The 218-nt window shown below is 53.7% G+C and overlaps 1 protein-coding gene across 1 annotated transcript in view; it reads right to left on the minus strand.

Annotated features, from left to right (window-relative positions):
• tab1 (TGF-beta activated kinase 1/MAP3K7 binding protein 1) overlaps positions 1-218 on the minus strand; it is a 9,580-nt gene that overhangs the window by 7,258 nt on the left and 2,104 nt on the right. The window lies entirely within an intron of this gene.

A 218-nucleotide genomic window follows, 5' to 3' on the forward strand; every position in this document is an offset into this window, starting at 1 on the left:
AGACAGACAGCAGACAGGCAGACAGTCAGACAGACAGACAGCAGACAGTCAGACAGAGGGACAGAGAGACAGATAGACAGTCAGACAGCAGACAGTCAGACAGACAGACAGACAGACAGCAGACAGACAGACAGAGGGACAGAGAGGCAGACAGCAGACAGACAGCAGACAGACAGACAGACGGACAGACAGAGGGACAGACAGACAGACAGACAGAC

Source organism: Sinocyclocheilus anshuiensis, unplaced genomic scaffold, assembly GCF_001515605.1.
Source record: "Sinocyclocheilus anshuiensis isolate Anshui unplaced genomic scaffold, SAMN03320099.WGS_v1.1 scaffold91, whole genome shotgun sequence".
Lineage (NCBI taxonomy): Eukaryota > Metazoa > Chordata > Actinopteri > Cypriniformes > Cyprinidae > Sinocyclocheilus > Sinocyclocheilus anshuiensis.